At 38.8% G+C, this 19,244-nt stretch overlaps 1 pseudogene; it reads left to right on the forward strand.

The window, feature by feature from the left end:
- The first annotated feature begins 4,615 nt into the window (after nt 1-4,615).
- LOC110560724 (ATP-dependent RNA helicase DDX50-like) lies at nt 4,616-6,478 on the forward strand (annotated as a pseudogene).
- Nucleotides 6,479-19,244: the final 12,766 nt, after the last annotated feature.

Consider the following 19,244-nt stretch of genomic DNA (forward strand, 5'->3'; position numbering starts at 1 on the left):
ACAGACCTAAAGAAGCTAAGTAACAAGGAGGACCCTAGTGAGGATTATCAGGACCCATTCTACTAAAGGAGCTCATCAGGCAGTGGTCCAGCTGGAAAGGGATCCGGTATTTTGCAGGATCTGTACTATGACACACTGCAGAACTGCTCACAGTCTCTGACACTCATTCTCTGTGCACTGCTGCATCTCTCTGTGCTCTGGGATGGTGTGAATTGTCACTTTCTGGGTATTTACCCGCTCTGACTAAACAAACTTCCTATGGGATCTTATTGAAGATGCACTGCTGTTCAGATGAATTAATTCCTGATTATGGAATTTCTGATTTGATTCAAACAATTTTGAAATTAAGTTGTTTTAGAACTTCTAAAACTCCAATCCTGTTCCCAGTTTGCTCCCTCTTCAGCTGTCCATCCCCTCTGTCTTTCTAAATGGGGACTGATCATCTTACCCAACGTCCTCCTTCTTGCTTAGCTTTTTTGGGGTATGTTTGTCCTATATTGTGTTTCTAATATCCACTTATAAATAAGTATATGCCATGTGTATCTTTCTGCTTCTTGGATACCTCACGCAGGATGATCTTTTCTAGTTCCCACCATTTGCCTGCAAATTTTATAATTTCCTTGATTTTAATTGCTGAGTAGTATTCCATTGTGTAAATGTAAATTCCATTGTGTAAATGAATTTCCGCATCCATTCCTCCATTGAGGGACACCTAGGTTGTTTCCAGATTCTGGCTATTAAAAATAAAGTTGAGCAAATGTCCTTGTTGTACACTTGAGCGTATTTTGGACATATGCCAAGGAGAGCCATAGCTGGATTTTGAGGTAGCACTATTCCTAGTTTTCTGAGAAAGTTGCAGATTGATTTCCAAAGTCATTGTACAAATTTGCATTCCCACCAGCAGTGGAAGAGTATTCCCCTTTCTCCACATGTGTTGTCACATGAGTTTTTTATCTTAGCCATTCTGATGGATGTAAGGTGAAACCTCAGGGTCATTTTGATTTGCATCTCCCTGATGACTGTGGATGTTGAGACTCTACCCAGCAGGGCATTAAAGCAGATGCTGAGACTCACAGCCAAACTTTGGGTAGAGTGTAGGGAATCTTATGAAAGAAGGGGGAGATGAAAGACCTGGAGGGGACAGCGGCTCCACAAAAAGAGCAGTAGGACCAAAAAATCTGGGCCCAGGGGTCTTTTCTGAGACTGATACTCCATCCAAGGACCATGCATGGAGATAATTTAGAACCCCTGCACAGATGTAGCCCACGGCAGCTCAGTGTCCAAGTGGTACCATCCTCAGGGCGAGAATCATGGATGAAAGAAAGAAAGAAAGAAAGAAAGAAAGAAAGAAAGAAAGAAAGAAAGAAAGAAAAGAAAGAAAAGAAAAAAAAGAGAGAGGGAGGACACTCACTAGACCATCATTCATCAATCTCCCTCTGCTCTCTCACTACAGACACAAGGTACCCAGGACCTTCTGCTTTGGCCACCATGCCTTCACCACCATGGAGGACTGTGTATACTCAAACTGAGTAGAAATAAGACCTTTCTCTCTTAAGTTGCTTCTCAACAGGCGTTTTATTACTGCACTTACAAAAGCAATACATTTCCATCAAGGTTTTTCAAACTGTTGAAAGTGAATGCAAATGGGACCTAGCTCTAAGCAAAAACAATTTTGTTAAAGAGTTATTATCTACCTTATCAAGGATTCTGTATCTTAAGTAGGATTTTTTCCCCTGCTGTAATCAATGAATTCTGGTATGAAAAGATTTAAATTCCTATCTGAATTTTATGGATTTCAAAAATACAGCTTTCGTTACATTCTTAAAAATAGATGGACTACAGACCGACTAAAGGTGAATATTGAACAGATACTTGGACAAAGAGACACAAATGCCAGTAGTTACAGTTTTAATTTACAGTTCCACCACAGAGGCTCAGTAGTATTTGAGGGTAGCTTCTATCTTATAACAGAGAGAGGTGTACCACAAGCTCATCAAGCAGAGGATCGGAAAGCCATGTGGAAACCTCATTTTTCTCCACAAGTCTGTAATGCAGATCTGGGGTCCTTGATGAAATACTGAATTGTAAAAGAAAAGTCCACTTGCTGTTGGTGTTAAGCATTACTTTAATGAACTAATGACTATGACAGCTATTAGGTCAGTATCTTTTCAAAGAAATGAATATTCGTTTATACCAGATATTGGAATTTTTAGGTACTGTTAAAGTTAATATTTTCATTTTATCCCCTCAAAGAGAGCTGCAAATAACTTTGGAAAAATATTTTAGAAGTGCAAGGTTTCTCATTATCACAACTTCTTAGCTTAAATTACTAATTCATAAAAGCTATCTTTTTGGCAATATCGTCAGCACCTCCTCAAGAAGGAGAAAAAAAGTTCTTTCTGTCTTTTCATTAAGCAATTTACTAATATCAATTGCAGAATTTACTTAGTTCAAATTGGCATTGACATTTTACTCTTTTTATGTCACTACGGTTGGGACTCCATCTTCTCCTTTTACATCTCCCATCAGCAGGGCCTCACACAGTGTTGTCTGTTCTCTGGCTATTTAATACCTTTTTTGTTCATTGTATCAAATTTATTAATTTGGGAACTGCAATAATGTTGTCTGTATATTAATATGTCAGGAAATATTATAGTTGAAGTATAGAAACAAGACCACAGGGAGTCAAAGCATTGTCCTTCAATGCCAGAAGGAGATCTCAAACCCAAGCTTTCTAATACTTAGTACCCTACCCTTTTCCTCAATCAGAGCTTTTGTGGGCCTCTTTGGTTCTGTGTTAAAGAAGCTGGAACTCAAACCTGACTGTGTTAGACAAGCCTCACACTTGACCACTGAGTTGTATCCCCAACCCTTTAACCAATGTTTTGTTGAAGAAAGATTTATTCAAATAGCAATTTGAAATGTGCTACTTGAATGTGATATTTTAAAAAAATTAAGTTGGGGAGTCTCAAAACAATTGTGTTTTCCTATCGACTGTGGTATTTTTCAGAACACCTTGAATAAACTGTTTTGATATTTTTTTCCCTCTTTGGCTGTTCTTTCACACACAGAAAATTATTTTGTTCAATTTAATTTTCTTAAACAATATGGTGTCAATAAATTTCATTTCCTAGAAGAGCTGGATAGCTATGTTGATGTCAATATTACAGCAACAAAATCAAATAAAGGAGCTCTAGAGTCTACAGTTGCTGCTGTTTAATCCTCCTGGTCCCACATGAGGAATGTTTCACAGCTACAAGACATGTCTGATATATCAGAATTTTAAAGTTTTTTAAAAAATATATGTATATGTATGTATTTGTATGTGCATGTGTGTGCAGGTACCCAAAGGTCAGGAAAGGGTATCAGTCCCCTGATGATAGAGTTACAAGGGGTTGTGAGATGCCTGATGAGGGTGCTAGGATCTGAACTCCCCTTCTTTGGGCACCTGATCACTGAGCCATCACTCCAAACCCAAGTTTAAGAGTTAAATTACCTTATCTTTATATAAAATATAACAGTGCATAACATATCTAGTGCCTGGATACAAATAGAACGCTGAATAAATCAGGACAGAAGATGAGCTGATTATGCCAGCCCTTTATCTCCTTGGAAACTATGCTAATTCCATGCGCACAAATGCAAACACACACCTTGCATACAAGTCTGTGTATTTCATAGCTTGAGATTTTAATCTTATCCCAAAGTTTTCTCTACTTGGATATTCATACTTTAAAAGACTGAACTTAGATCACATTTTTGCCTTGAAATATTTATAGTAATGGAGTTGTAGATATTCTATTTCTTGTTCATTTTAGTCAGCTATTACAGAAAACACACAGCACATTGAGAATAATTTGAAATAGCCTGGTTGGTGTGTTCCCTTGAGGTCTTCCTCCTCAGCTTACTATATTCCTATTTTCTCAGCAACAGGTTCTCCTGTTACCTCCCCTCATCTTAAGCAATACCCTAAGAGCTAACTAAACCTAATTTTCTTATTTTGTTTTCTCTCCCGATTCTGTAAACCTTTTATATTTACCTACTTACTCTCGCTGTCTCAACTATCACAATTATGCCAATTAATTCTCCACAATTGTGAATATTAAGTTTTGATCTTTGTTCAAGAGGTCCTATATTCTGTGGTCTCTGATACCTGCAATATAAACCAGCCTTAAAAACAGCCAAATTCTCTTTCTCTTTCTCTCTCTCTCTCTCCTCTCTCTTTCCTTTTTCTTCCTATTAACTGACAATCACCACATAGAACCCCCAGGTACTTCTCCAACACTATGTCTGCCTGCAAGCTGCCATGCTCCTCATCATGACTAAGCCTCTGAAATTATATTACTTGAGCCTAACAGTGCCAGACTCTTTGCTGAGCACCAAGAGACTTAAACTAATTAAGTATGCAAAATGGTTCATGTCCATCAGGAGCCGGTAGAGGTATTTTTAAAGGCTCTATCCTAACCTCAGTCTGAAAAAAATAAATAAATAAAAGAAAGAAAAAAAAACCAAAAAACTCTAAACAAGAGAGAATTTTAAGGCACTAAGAAATTGCATAGAGTATCCATTTATGACACAGATGAGAAAACAAAAACAAAATAAAATTGTGACCTGTATGCTCCCAAGCCCAGCTAAAGCTAAAACAAAAGAGAAGCTAAATGGAGACACAAAAGAAGGACTTAGCAGATTTTCAGATGAATTGTCCCCATCTCTTAAGCCAAGAAGAAAAGGTCTACCAAATGAAGATGTTGCTGAGTATGAAAAAAAAATCAAATCAAGTGTTATCCTTACAAAATTCTACTCATAAATCAAGTGATGAAGTGGAGGAGACAGGTGAACAAAAGGAATGAACCTTCTCCAGTTTCTTTGTCTTTGGAGAGACTATAAAGCTTTTGAAAGGCTGAAGAGTGACATCTCTTCCTATTCAAGATAAAGCCTTTGCTTCTGTATGTGAAGGAAAAGATGTAATTGTTCAAGTCCAGAGAAGAACATACCCTTGAATGAAAGGCTCCAAAGAACTCAAGAAGAAAATTAAAAAGTCATTCACCAAAGGGATTTGGTTTGGCTCCGACAAGGGAACAGGCAAAAGTCAAGATTTCAAAGATATAACTAGAGTACTCAATGTTGCAGGCTTTTATGGTGGAAGAGCGTGTCAAACCAAATCAATCACATTGCAATGATATTGACATCCTGGTTGGGACCCCACGGCATATCGAAGACCATCTCTGCAAAGTGACATTTAGCTCTTTCTGAAGTTGTACCATCTTATGCTTGATGAAGTGCAACAAATGTTAGATCTAGGCTTTGCTGAGCAAGTTGAAGGTATAATTTATGGATCTCTCACAACTGATCCAGAAGACAATCCTCAGACCTTACTTCTTCTCCATAACTTGCTCACAATAGGTATACAAAGTTACAAAAGAAATACATGAGATACAGATATAAGCAAGTTGACCTTGTTGAAAAAATGACTCAAAAAGCTGTAACCACCTATAGAACATTTGGCTGTTCAGTACTATTGGTCTCAGAGACCAGCAGTATTTGGAGATGTTGTTAAAGTCTACACTGGGTCTAAAGGGAGGAATATTACCTTTCGCAAGACCAAGAAAAATGTTATTGAAATGGCCATGATTCCACACATAAAGTAGAATGCCCAAAGTTTGCATGAGGCCATTATGCAGTCACAAAAATTACCTTGAAAGAATTCAGAGACAATATCTACCACTGTGGATGTACAGGTAGAGCTGGCTGAACATGATTTGTGTATTTGTTTTTATAAACCAAGAGAAAGGTCAACTGTGATGTGTGGAACAGAGAACAAATCAGTTTTAAATGTGTAGGTGTTCCTTCTATAGTGGATGTAGTTAAACCTAAAAGCATGGACACCACTAGCTCTCTAGTTTCTGTTTCTTATGCTGATATTGATTTTTTCCTGATCATCAACCCAAAGCCTGATGGAAGAGAATGGGTCAGTGGATGCACTGACCACAGGGTTACCATACCTCACATTTCTGGCGCATAGAGCTTCAAACCACAATAGTTTATCACCTCTGTATCAATTACAGAGTCATGGGACCATGACTCTGGAAAGTCCACAAGAATTACAGGATGTCAGCTGTGTTCTAGAGGAACTTAGCAGAAAGCTGAGGAGTAATGCTGTGTCTCAAATAAACATAGTATACCTCCTAAAAGGAAACATTTTGATGTTCCTACAACTGAGTCAGAAAGATTACAAGCCAAATGACATCATTCAGACTGGGTGTTCTCAGAGACAGCTGTATCACCTGAAATTGAAGAATGTTATGATGCAAGTATATCTTTTAACCCCAGACAGAGGAGCAAATGGCAAGATGGAGGTTGGGCCATTCAGGCCAGTCTGGTGGTGGCTGATCTGGTGCATGTTCGGGTAAACAGGTAAGAAGGGAGTTGGTCAGGAAGTTGACAAGATAGTAGAAGACTAAGAGGGAACAGAAATTGATGAGGAAATGGGAGTCATAAATGGAGTCTTCACTGAGCATTTAATAGTTAATCTTCCAGTGGCAGGTTGTCTATTTCTGCCTAATCATGAATATTATCCTCCAAAATTAGGTCATCATAGTTGAGGTATATGTCTGTAATTTTTAAAGAAGTTGGTTTTATTTTTAAAAGTACTTTACAAGAATAATTGTACTGAAATCTACTTGTCTTTGAATTAAAAAAAAAAGACCTGTAAAATACCAAACAAACAAACAAACAGCCAAATATCCCTTAGTTTCCAACTCATATCCTCAACTTACTCATGGCCCATCTATCCCCACACACTACTGTTGTGACACTTTTTGCATTTGTACTTCTTTCAGCTCCCAGAAATCTCCCAAGAGCATTGGGCTACACTCCAGCTGCTGAGCCAGCTATTTTATCGTGCACATTTGCAGGACTGTCTTTCCCAACAACCTCTTTAACTGGGACCTCTCCTAGAATCACTTTCTCCTCCCCATGTCATCTCACCTAAATTCTAGAGTCTGGCACCTAAGCCCTTCATCAGCAAGGTCCTGACTCCCTAAATTTTCTAACCAAATATCTCATTACTCTTCAGTAGACCCCTAGTTTCTCTAACTCAAATAAGCTATCCCCTCCCACATACCACTCAATCACTCTCTTTATGTGTTGTTGTTTCATAACCTCACATTCTCTTTGTTTTTTTCTCTCACCCATGCTGATTACTAGCCATGCTTATTACTTCTATCTTTGGCCATATAATGACTACGGCAGGAGTACCTGTTTTGAAGCTACAAAGTTTCCCCTACTTCCCAAATACCCTATTTGTGGATTTTTGAGGATGGTTATTCACAAGTATTTAAAGTTACCTCTTCTATATTTCTTGCGACATCATATCACTAATCAAACCAGCACTGAATGTAAATGTAAACAAGTGAGTATAACTCTAAATGGATGGATAAACCCATGCAGCCAACAAATAGATTTTAGCATTTGCCACAGTCCATGGGCTATTCTAGCAGGTAGGAATAAAAAGAGGTGTTTAAAATTTTTCCTTAAGTCAAAATATGTTTAGTTAAAATTACTTTTATTAAATTTATTTACTCATTCCCAGGCCAACACTGTAGTATTTGGAGCTTGATGAAATTTGAGTCACTTAAAAATTGATGCTTTTATCTAGGAAACATCATGTATTACTTCTAGAATTTACTGGTCTAACAAACAGTTATTGGGAATCTACTAGGAGCCAAATGAGCTCCATATGAGGGAAACATCAAAATCTTACTGAATCCTCTCAGTGGAAGTACATTTTACTTTAGTATTGATAAAGCATTGGAAACACTAAAAACCATTTGCATATGTGGTAATATTTTTGGTAGAATTACCAAATATTGTACTTATAGTGATATTGATGAGCTAAATACAAAGCATGTGGTTTCCCAAGGCAGACCCATCCTTTGGTCAGCCTCGAAACCATATGCGCACACAAAAGAAAATAGATCCAGCAGGTAACGTATGTTTATGCACACACACACTCACAATGTGTATCCTTACGCATATGTAATAATACTAACCAAAGGGAAAAAGGCTGTAAACTTGAGGGTGTCATGGAAGTGGCTGAAGAGAGGAGATAGTGATGTAATTTTATTTCAAATAAAGAACATTTTTAAAACTTTACCTACTCTCCATCCATGTGTTGCTTGAAACATGCAGTATGGTTTAATTCCAAAAAGCAAGAACACAGTATTTATTTTATGCATTTATCTCTTTATATGATGACAATTATGCAATTATCATTAATGTCAATTATCACAAAAGAAATCCTCTGTTAAACATGTTTTAAATTTTTTGTTACTTTTTATTGGTGTGTGTGCGTGCATGTGTGCGTGTGTGTGTGTGTGTGTGTGTGTGTGTGTGTGTGTGCCAGCACATATGCATGCCATGGCATACAAGTGGAAGGCAGATGGCAACTTGTGGGGAGTTAGTTATCTCCATCTATCATGTGAGATACAGGGAGAGAACTCAGATTGTCAGTCAGGCTTGGCAGCAAAGACATTTATTAATTGAGCTAACTTACTAGCCTAAAGGTGATCTTAAAAATTAAAATATCTTTTTTTAAAGAAATTATTTTTAAATAATTTTTAAAAAATTTTCTGAACAGCAATAGTGATTTATGAGGAAATCATAATGGAAATTAGAAAATATTTTCACTTAGGTGATAGTAAAAATATATATATATTTTTTTTTTCAATGCAGTTTATTCAGGACCCTTGAACAATCATCTGACCCTGGGGAAAGCCAGCCCACAGCTTAAATAGCCTCTGGGTAGCCAACCCCAGCAAAAATATTTTTTCTCTTTTAAAATTTTTATTTTTTTCTTCACAATTTATTCATTATACATCCCGATATGAAGCCCCCTCCCTCAACTCCCCCAGTCCCATCCTCCCTCCCTCTTCCCCATCCCTTCCCCTAGTCCACTGACACAGGGAGTTCTCCACTATTGCCATCTGCCCATAGCTTGTTAAGTCTCATCAGGACTGCCTGGATCCTCTTCTTCTGTGGCCTGGCAAGTCTGCATCATCAGGGATGAGTGATCAGAGAGCAGTCAACTGAGTTCATGATAGAGGCAGCCCCTGCTCTCCTCACTCAGAGATCCACATGGAGACTGAGCTGCCAATCGGCCACCCACATCTGAGCAGGGATCTAGGTCCTCTCCGTGCATGGTCCTCCATTGGTGTGTCAGTTAAAAAATAAACAAACAACAACAACAAAAAAAGAAACAAAAAACAAACAAAAAAAACCCATAATTTCTTCTGTATCTTATTTTTAAAAAACAAACCATCCTGGTAAGCTCCTAAGCGTGTATCGTCCTGGTTTCTCAGTAGATGGCTGCCGGTTCTTTTACTCGATTTCTTTTGCCTGCTGCCATGTGTTCTCCCTGCAGCATTAAATGTGGGTACCCAGAGATCTTTGAACTCAGGATCTGCTCCAAGGCTGCAGGTTTGTGGTCATGTGTTTGCATTAGCATGACCGCAACTGCTGCACTTTGTGTCAAGCGTCACTTTTTTTTTTTTTTTTTTTTTTTTTTTTTACAATATATGCGATGAGCAAGTTCTTTTCTGCCTCTCAATAGAGATAAATTCATATTGGACACAGACTGAATAAGAACCTCTGTGCAGGACTGGCAAATGTGGGAGAAGTCCTTTCTTTGAAAACATGAAGACATGAATTTGCATCTCCAGAACCCAAGTAGAGTCAGCGTTGGTAGTACACACCCACAGTCCTTGCTGTACTACATGGAGAGGGGAAACAGAAAAATGAATCCACGAAAGCTAGCCGGGCAACAAATGTGGGGTATGCAGTAGGGAGAGAACACAAAAATGGATCACCATCTTAAACAAGTACAGGGTGAGTACTGACACATGAGCTGGTCCTCTGACCTTTTCATGCATGTCATGGTATTCATGTGTGTTATGAATCACACATACCCATGCTGGTATAATGTTCTTTTGAAATGTATACACCTTACCCTTGTTCATTCAAATGCTGATTCCTCATTTCAATCCGGATATTGCATTGTGATACTTATTCTAAGCATCCTGTCTCAACTTTGTGTAAACAGGCCAAAATAAAGCAACTAGCCACAGTGTTGAGCAGTGGGAGGAGCCAGAGGGCAGGAAATGAGTGGGAGGAGAAAGGGAGAAGAGAGCAAGGAGAGAGAGAGCTGGAGAAGAGATCTTGGAATGACATGGAGAGATGGACTGGACCTCAAATATCACTAAAAGCAAGTATAATGTGGGAAATCTAAATGTTAGGAAACTATGAGGGCTTGGAGGTTTAGGAGGGAGTAACTGTTGCCCAGCATTGTGTTCTAGGTTAACTAAATAAACCCAGTCTCTGTGTGGTGATTTGGTTATACAGCTGTTTAGGATTAACAGCAAGCGTTACCAGAAGATATATCAATAGTAAATATTAATCTCACTTACAACATGTTTGTGCACACAAACATACATGTGCATTGTATATCAAAGGCACACATGTATTCACATAGTATGCACATGCAAAGATATATTTGTAGAAACAAAAGAACATATGTGCAATGAGAACTGTTAGAAAATCCTGTGTTAGAGAACTTCTTTCCATTAACAACATTGTTTCTAAAATGTATCTTTCAACATCAAACTCAAATACAATCAAGCATTAAGGATGTTTCACAAATTATTTATTCACAGGACATGTATTTATGAAGTGTTCAGATTAGATTATAGCTTTCTTGTGTAAATTGTGAACAAACCATATAATGAATAGTCGCCCTGAATTTTGTTAAGGGTGAACCTTACACAATATTAAGAAACTCTCTATAATTAAATGCATGATAGAATTAGGTACTAAGGTGGATAGCTGTACAGAATGAGAGCAAATCACCACAAATGACTTCTAATTTTTTTTTTAATGCAGTTTATTCAGAAACCTTGAACAATCCTCGGACCCTGGGGAAAGCCAGCCCACAGCTTAAATAGCCTCTGGGTAGCCAACCCAGGCGTGCCATGTGGGCAATGCAGATAGGTCCACATACATGGAAGCAAGCCAGATCCTCAGCCTTAGCCAAATGTGGAATTGTTCGTGACAGAGAGCACTCACCATTGGGAAGGTAGAAGGCGGAAACCAGCTCCATCTTTAAGGCATAGCATTCCGCAGCTCTCTACAGTTCCCCCTTTTTGTTTTAGATGCATCAGGCAAGAGTAGAGGTCTGATCTCTGATATTAGAAATAAATTGGGACTTTGTACCGATGTTCGTTTAGGTGTCATCCACCCAAAGAGCATCAGATCCGTCCGATACCTTTTTCTCAGAGGCAGGACCTGGGGCATCAACCTGCATGCAACCAGACATGCTCTTCTCTGGGTCCAAAGCGGCTGACCCTGAGTGCAGTGCTTAGCCTCGCATCCTGAGCGTAACATTTTAGCTTTTTATGGTATCCAACCATGCTTGGGGAGAATGTCCTGCTTCAATGGTTGTAAAGGCCTGAATGATCAAGGCTGCATCACACTGTTGTGAGACTCTAATCTTGCATATATACCACAGGCAAACCAAGGAGACCAACACCAGAAGGCCTGCTAACGCTCCCATGCCCGCCCATTCCTTCAGATGATTCATGGCTGCAGCAATCCTTAAGAACTGCCAATAGAATAATGCTTCCTAGTGGCAGCCTGCCTTTTCTCCCTGACCCACAAATCAAAATGATCCTTGAGAATTCCAGGTGCTCACCAACTATGTAAAGCACCTTGAATCTTCAATTCATAAAAAGCATGGTAAATTTGCCTTCTGCTGTCAACACAGAGAAACAAACAAGAAATCTTTGATATCCTTCAGACACTTCCTTTTTTTCTAGTTTTTTCCTTCTGCTAAGCTTTGGGAGCTTTTGGGTTTCTGTCCCATTACTATCACCATCATCATCATCAATGTTTAGGATGCAGCACATGGCATCCTTGAGCTACTGGAGATATGCCTAAGCTATCCCTGTCCATTTTCTGAGCCACTGAACAGAGGCAGTCAGCACAAACTATACAGCTCATATCTGTGGCTCATCAGATTCCATCTACATGTAGATCCCTGAAACTCATTGGCTGGCCAGCCTAGCCTAACCAGGAAGCACATCCCAGGCCAATGAGAGACTCAACACAAAAGGAAAGAAAAACAGACAGAGGGAAATGGAAAGTAAAAGCCACATCAACTGAGATTATTCTTGGGTATACATGCATCCCCACCCCACACACACACACTTCAGAAAGTGAAATAAAACAGAACAAACTACTTTCCTTGTTTTATCTAGAGAACCACAGGACATCCTGCTGAATACCCCAGGTTCACATAAAACTACATTTGTATTATGATCTTAAATAACATACTTCCACCATTCAGGAGAGATTGAGTCCTCAGGGTACTACAAATACTGATCTAGGCTACTGATGATGATCATCTCTTGTGAATAATGAAAGTGAGTTACTTTTCAGTGTGTCAGTGTGTCATATCAGGCTTTAGGAATGATATTTGGGAAAGACCCATTGAGAGGTTGGCTCCTAGCCATCTATTTGTAGTTTGTGAAAATACATATGACTTTGGACAAATTTATTAGAGCTCATTAAGAAAATTTTAAACATTTTGCTTATGATTCATTGAAGAGTTGGTTGAGTTGCTTCTCATTAAATAAATAAAATGCTGCTTTTCTGATTTTTTTTTTTACCAATTTAAAGCAAAAAAAATTAATTCCAACTATTATAATCAGATGCTAAACTGAGAGTACTACTAAGGAAGCCTTTTATTATTGAAAAGTCTCTTATGTAAAAATATTGCTATTTAGCAGCTAGAACTTATGAAAAAAAACTATTTCCAAGAAAAATAATGGCTACACTGATAGAGGCTTTCTTACAATTTTTCCAAAGGCTCAATCCCTTCTTGATGTCTATTATTAATAGATACATAGTAGCTGATGGCATGGTTATCAGTAATACTTTCTTTTTATTACTTACTGAATAAGCTCTCTAAGGATAAAACTGTCATTCATAGTAGGGTGTGTCAGAGATGCATAGGCAACACTTCTAACTGTTTATGTTCTAGGATTGTAAGATCATTGAAAGTTGAGAAATTTGAAATTCTGCTTTATTGAGGCATAAGGTTTGAAAGCCTATTAGTAAGTGTATTTTTTGACAAAATACTCTAATACTTTTCCCTTGGGAACCAAGCTGTTAGATAACTTCCTCAAGGGCTGACATAAAAGGGCTCTATATTATTTTGAAAACTAATGAGTTATTAGTTCTTGGTACCTACCATAAACCAAAATCACCTCGTTGGTGATTTATTATTAGACATAGTGCAGCATTTTGTGAGCAAGCTTGGCTGCTTGTATTGAATTATCATTGGGTTCTTAATGAATCCCAGCACTCACTCACTGCAACTCATTTGTCCCCTAATTTTTTTAACTTTTATTAATTACACTTTATTCACCTTGTATCCCCCCCATAAATCCTTCTCTCCTCCCCTCCCAATCCTACCTTCCCTCTCCCTTCTCCACACATGCTCCTCCCCAAGTCCAGTGATAGGGGATGTCTTCCTCTCCTTCCTTCTGATCCTAGTCTATCAGATCTCATCAGGAGTGGCTGCATTGTCTTCCTCTGTGGCCTGGTAATGCTGCTCCCCCATCAGTGAGAGGTGATCAAAGAGAGGCCAATCAGTTCATGTCAGAGGCAGTCCCTGTTCCCATTACTATGGAAACCACTTGGACACTGAACTGCCATGGGCTACATCTGTGCAGGGGTTCAGGTTGTCTCCATGCATTGTACTTGTTTGGAGTATGAGTCTCAGGAAAGAATCCTGTGCTCAGATTTTTTGGTTCTTTTGCTCTCCTTGTGGGGCTTCTGTCCTCTCCAGATCTTATTATTTCTCACTTCTTTTATAAGATTCCATGCACTCTGCCCAACAGTTGGCCATAAGTCTCAGCATCTGCATTAATAGTCTTCAGGGCAGAGCCTTTCAGAGGCTCTCTGTGTCATGCTCCTAACTTGTTATCTGTTTTCTTCTTTTTCTCATGTCCGTCCTCTTTGCCTTTCAGGATGGGGATTGAGCATTTTAGCCAGAGTCCTCCCTCTTGATTAGTTTCTTTAGGTGTACAGATTTTAGTAGGTTTATCCTATATATGTCTATATGAGTGAGTATATACCATGTGTGTCTTTCTGCTTCTGGGATAGCTCACTCAGGATGATCTTTTCCAGTTCCCACCATTTACCTGCAAATTTCATGATTTCCTTGTTTTTTATTGCTGCGTAATATTCCATTTTGTAGATGTACCACAATTTCTGTATCCATTCTTCAGTTGAGGGGAATATGGGTTGTTTCCAGCTTCTGGATATTACAAATAATTTTATATTACTGTTTATTTTATTTGATCGTTATGGACTTGTTTTGTGTGCTACTTATTTTCTTCCCTATACATTGTATTGATAAAAGTTTCCATAAGCACATCAGAGGGCACTAACGTCAATCGTCATTTTGTAAGTCTAAATCAAAATCAAAATCACACAGTGCTTGCCACACCGATATGGATGGAAACACGAAGGGCATGAAAATTAGTGTGGAACAATGGAAAGTTTGGCTACTGCTCGTGTGAGTATGAAAGGATACAAAGATGTTGTCAGCTTTCACTTTGAATGTCTGTTGGCTGGAAACTCCATAAACAAACTGGTATAATTGTGTTGGAATATTCATTAGGAGATACTGTCTACAAGATGTTGTAGTGCCAAGGAATAAATCACAAACAATGGTGTGAGTGAATCTCCCAAAGCTATGAAGTTGAAAAAGTCAAGCAATAATACATATGTGATTTCATTTATAATAGATTAAGTCAATATATATATATATAAGTTGAGATATATTATATATAATATATATGATATATACATTAACTTCATACATATATGAATATATATATGTTGAGATGAGTTCATATATAAATTTATATATATATATATATATATGTATGACATTAATATCTTGACCTATTCTGACAGAAGACAGAAAGTGGTCATCCTTGTGTAGATTCTTATTGGCATCTTGGTGAACTAAAACAGTGTGCTTAAAATGTCAATATTTGGAGAGTTGACTCTCTAGAGTGGTGCATTTGTGTGTGTGTATTCCTTGACTGTCTTTAAAAATTGGGCACTTTGCTGTATGTTTTATACTCCAACTTTAAAAGGGGGAGATATAAAGGAATGCTGGATGCTGTTAAACTTAAAGAATCAATTAATCTAAATGATCATTAGGAATCTCTTATACAAAAAAAAACAGATTCTCAAAAAAGCATTGATATCCCTTTAAAATGACTAGCCAGTTCAACAATTTAATGTATCATTAGAGGGCTATTTAAATAATTTGTGGTGGACACAACAAGGTAAAGATTTTGAAGCATAGACTTTAAAGAGTGTAGGAATGCTAACATTTTTAATGCTATTATTAAATAACCAAATACTTCAATGTTTATTTAAATGGAGTTTTAAAAATGTTCCTAGAATCAAAATTAATGACATCTTTTCTCTTTCTAATAAGAAAGCCCCAGAATAGTAGATTTGCATGATGAAAACAGTAAAGGCACGCCAATGAAAAGTCAGGTAAATACAGTTGTGTGTTTGCGCAGCCCAGTGTGAGTGAAGATGCTGTCAGTTTCTGCTGTAACTGTTCTTCATGAAGTCTAAGCTGCCAAAAAGTTCATTAATATCTGGAAATATAATCATTTCAAATTCCCATCATTATTTGAATTGTTATAAGAATATATCAAGTTTCCAAATATGACAGCTTCAGTCTCTACAGTGTCAAATATCCCTATTCTTTTTTGTTGAACCATTCAGCATTATAGTGGTTCCTTTGCTGCATTTAACATAAGGTGACAATTAATACTGTCATCTAGGAAATGTTATATATGGAAAAACTAAATTTATACTTCTTTCAGAAACTGCTCTTGAAGTCATAGGAGTTAATTTTTTTAAGTGGGTAAAACAATGATCATAACAGTCATGAGCTTGGACGAGAGGTATACTTCAGGGGTGAACAGTGCTCTTCCCAGAAGTTATATGCATTTAAATAAAAACCCCAGTTCAAGATGCTTCCCTATGAATTAGTGAATTAGGATAGTATACATAAGTAACCCCCAAAATTCTACCGGAGAAGAACTCACACAGCTGATACACATCTTCAACAAAGTGGCTAGATACAAAATTAATTAAACAAATCAGTAGACCTCCTTAATAAAAATGGTAAATGGACTGAGAAAGAAATTAGAGAAACAATACCCTTAACAATAGCCACAAATAATATAAAGTATCTTGGTATAACTCTAACCAAACAAATGAAAGACCTGTATGACAAATCTTCAAGTCTCTGAAGAAAGAAATTAAATAAGCTATCAGAAGATGGAAAGATCTCCCATGATCATAGATCAGTAGGATTAACATAGTAAAAACAGACATCTTACCAAAAGCAATATATGCAATTCCCATAAAAATTCGAACACAATTCATTACAGACATAATGTATAGGATAACCATGCTATAATCCACAGACCCAAAGAAGCCAAGGAGTGCCTAGGGAGGATGCTTTATACTCATGCAGAAGAAAAAATAAAATAGACATCTTAAGTAGATGGGAGGAGGAAGCTGTGTGCAGGCATGGAAGGGGAGGGTAATGGGGGCAGGGATCAGGTGTGGGGAGAGGGGAGGTGGAAAAACAGAGAGAGGAAATCCATGCCGGAGCATCTGTGGGATAGGGGAGTCACCAAGGAGTCTATAAGAGTGACCTTGGCTGAGATTCTTAGCAGAAGGGGGTTTAGGAACCTGAAGTTGCCACCTCTTGTAGCCAGGTTGGACTTCCAGTAGAGAGAGTGCAACACCAACCTTACCCCTGTAAACCCTTTGACCCAAAATTCATCTCGTGTACAAGAAGTGTAGGGCTAAAGATGGAGCAGAGATTGAGGGAATGGTAAACCAATGACTGGCCCAACTCAAGACCACAGGAGGGTGCAAGCTCCTGACACTATTAATGATACTCTCCTGTGCTTGCAGACAGGAGCCTAGCATAACTGTGTTCTGAGAGGCTTCATCCAGCTGCTGATGGAGACAGATGCAGAGACCACAGCCAAACAATAGTCTGAGCTCCAGGAGAGTTTAGAGGCAGAGTGGAAAGAAGGATAGAGAGAGCCAGGGGGTCAAGGATAGCATGAGAAGACCTACAGAGCAAACTAACCTGGGCCCACAGGGCTCACAGAGACTGAACCACCAACCAAAGAGCTTGCAAGGGCTGGCCCTAGACCCACTACATATACGTAGCTGATATGCAGTTTGGTCAACATGTGGCTCTCCTAACAATGGGAGTAAGGCCTGGCTCTGCCTCTGTTCCCTGCCTTCTGATTCCTTTCTCCTAGCTGGGCTGCTTTGTCAGGCCCCAATGGTAGAAGATGTGCTTAGTCCTGCTGTGACTTGAAGTGCCAGGGTGGGTTGGTGCACTTTAGGGACCTCCCGTTCTCTGAGAAGGAGAGGGAGAAATGGGGGGTAGGAAGTATGAGGATGGGATTGGAAGGAGAGGACAGAAGGGGCTGAGATCAAGCTATAAAATTATTAAATAAATGAAAATTTAAAAATTAATTTATTCTCTCATATATTACATCTTGAATGCAGTTTCCTCTCTCTCCTTCCCACCTCCTACCTCCTTCATCCTCCCCACCTCCTCCTTCCCCATCCTTTCCTCCTCCATGTCCCTTTTTGTTTCTCTTTCCCTCTGATATCCCTCCCAAGGATAACAATGAAACATAGCATATCAAGCTGCAATAAGACTAGGCGGCTCCCCTTGTATTAAGGCTGGAAGAGGTAACCCAGTAAGAGAACAAGGGTCTCAAAAGCCAGCAGAAGTGTCAGAAACAGCCCCAGCTCTCTTTGTTAGGAATCCTATGAAAACACCAAGCTACACAACTATAAGAAATATACCAAAGGCCTAGGTTAGATCCATTCAGGATCCCTGGCTTTTGGTTCAGCCTCTGTGAACACCAATGAGTCCAGGTTTGTTGATTCTATGATTTTTCTTGTGGTGCCCTTGACCCCTCTGGCTCCTACAGTCATTTCTTTCCCTCTTCCCTAGGATTCCCTGAACTTCATCTAATGTTTGGCTGTGTATTTCCGCATCTATTTCGTTCAGTTTCTGGATGAAGACACTCTGATGACAACTGGGTTAGGCACAAATCTATGAGTATAGCAGAATATCATTAAATCATTTCATTTAATTTTTTTCCAGTTGTGTTTGGTTCTATTCTAGGTCTCTGGGACCTCCATTTTTTGGTCCTCCAGGCAGAATCAGGTATGGGCTCCCTCTCTTGGCACCAGTCATTGATGAGCCACTCCCACAATTTCTGTGCCACATTACGCCAGCACATCATACTGGCAGGACAAATTGTGGGTTGAAGGTTTTGTGCCTGGATTGGTGTACCAAACCCTCTGCTGGAAGTCTTGCTGAGTTATAGGAGATGGCTGTTTCAGCCTCTGTTTTCCACATTGCTAGGAGTCTTAGCTATGGTCAGCCTCATGGATTGCTGGGAGTTTCCATTGCAACAGGTTTCAGTTGCACCTAATTGTCTCCAAATTCCAGTTGTCTTTCTCAGTACTTTCTCCCTCCATCCCTAATACATCTCCCTCTCCACCTGACCACTCCTATTTTCATCCCCACCTGCCCCCAGTCTACCCACAGTAATCTATTTTATTACCCCCCTCCCAGGGAGTTTCACACATCCAACCTTGAGCCCTACCTGTTACTTATCATTTCTGGGTCTGTGGATTGTAGCAAGATTACCCTTTACTTTGCAGTTAATACCCACTTATAAGTGAGGACATACCATCTTTTGTCTTTCTGGGTCTAGATTACCTCACTCGGGAAAATTTTATTCTAATTCCATTCATTTTCCTGCAAGTTTCATGATGTCATTGTTTTTAACCACTGAGTAATATTTCATTGTGTAAATGTACCACATTTTCTTTAGTCATTCTTTGGTTAAGGGGCATCTAGGTTGTTTTCAGTCTCTGGCTATTACAAATTAATCTGCTATGAACATAGTTGAGCAAGTGTCTTTGTGGTGAAATGTAGTGTCTTTTTTGGGTGTAGACATGGGATAGCTGGGTCTTGAGGTAGATTCATTCCCAACATTCTGAGAAAACACTATGTTGATTTCCAAAGTGGCTGT

This window comes from Meriones unguiculatus, chromosome 21 (genome assembly GCF_030254825.1).
Source record: "Meriones unguiculatus strain TT.TT164.6M chromosome 21, Bangor_MerUng_6.1, whole genome shotgun sequence".
Taxonomy (NCBI): domain Eukaryota; kingdom Metazoa; phylum Chordata; class Mammalia; order Rodentia; family Muridae; genus Meriones; species Meriones unguiculatus.